Raw genomic sequence first — 1352 nt, 5'->3', positions numbered from 1 at the left:
TGCCCTCTCTTACAGACACGACATTTGCCTGCAACAAGGACAGTGGTCAGTGGCACTACTTCGATGACAGCAGCGTCTCACCTGTGACAGAGAATCAGATTGAGGTGATTCCTATCTTCCTTCCTCCCCTTCTCCCGATACCTTCTTCCCCAACCCACGCTGACTCCTGTCTTCTCCTCACAGTCCAAGGCAGCCTATGTCCTCTTCTACCAACGCCAGGACGTGGCACGCCGTCTGCAAACCCAGGCCAGCTCGTCAAAGCCCCCCGCATCGTCTGCCTGTGGTGCCCCACCCAAATCAGAGTTCGTGGATGTAAACTGAGGGGCCCTGGCCCTGCCACCAGGAAGGAAGCTGTCCCGGCTCTCTTCCTTCCTGAAGCCACCCCCATTCTCTTAACCCGAGTTATAGGTGCCCCACGCCAGGCGTCACAGGCTTAGTTGTGGCTACTGTTCTCCTTGCTGCTATGTTGCGCTCTCCCAGGGAAGAAGAGGTCGTGTCTCCTTCCAGCAGTGTGTTCCCTGCCTGTGTTTGCCCTTTAGAGCATTAACCTTCCTTCTATTCTCTATTTATGATTCTCCCCTTCCTTCTTGTTCTCAATCTGGGGTGTTCTCAGGGGGTGGGGGTGGGGTGCACCTGAACAGAGTGTATTTTCTTATTGAGACCCTGTACCTTGCGCTGTGTATATATAAAAGTGCCAGTGTGTTCCTTGGCATTGTGGGTTTTTTTTTTCCACATCCTTAACCAAGCACCAGTATTGTGCCTGTGTGCATAGTGAATGCCAGGTGTGTGATGGCTGCTGCTCTTGAGTGCTCATTGAGCACCATCTGTGTGCCAGGTCCTATTCTAAGTGCTTGTGAAGCACCATCTGTGCGCCAGACACAACTCTCAGCACCAACTGCATGCCCAGTGTTTTCTAAAACATTTTGCAAATATTGACTCATAATCCTCACAAGAGTCTCACGCGGGAGTTGTCATTGCCAATTTCAGGTGGGCAAACAGATGCAGAGGTCAAGTAATTGTTCTAGTTATGTCCAGAGGTCTAGGCACCTCATCACTTACACTGGAGGTAGTAGTCCCCAAAGGGGACATTTGACCTCTGTGGACCCAGGATGGAAGTGGTAGTGAACATGACTTGTGCTCAGCTGCTGTGGGAAAGGTGTGTCTGGAACAGATAGGCATGTGTGGGGGCAAATGGCTGGGTTCTGGATATAAAGATACTAACCAGACCACCTCACAGGCCAGCAGTAGTGTCCTCTGAGGAGGGAGTACATCTGGCCCAAGCCACCCACAGTGACAGGACAGATGGGATGTGTCTGTGTTGCCCCTATGCTTAGCCTCCCACCATGACTGCA

The 1352-nt window shown here is 51.9% G+C and overlaps 1 long non-coding RNA gene across 1 annotated transcript in view; it reads left to right on the top strand.

Annotated features, from left to right (window-relative positions):
• Nucleotides 1-712, top strand: part of LOC104983895 — a 1826-nt gene extending 1114 nt beyond the window's left edge. Inside the window, exons 2-3 of the long non-coding RNA XR_824691.1 lie at nucleotides 16-104; nucleotides 184-712. This is a non-coding gene — a long non-coding RNA (uncharacterized LOC104983895). The remainder of the gene's footprint in view (nucleotides 1-15; nucleotides 105-183) is intronic.
• Nucleotides 713-1352: the final 640 nt, after the last annotated feature.

The sequence above is a fragment of the Bison bison genome, unplaced genomic scaffold (genome assembly GCF_000754665.1).
Source record: "Bison bison bison isolate TAMUID 2011002044 unplaced genomic scaffold, Bison_UMD1.0 scf7180017863627, whole genome shotgun sequence".
NCBI classification, from domain to species: Eukaryota; Metazoa; Chordata; class Mammalia; order Artiodactyla; family Bovidae; genus Bison; species Bison bison.
This window is presented reverse-complemented; position numbering and strand designations above follow the sequence as displayed.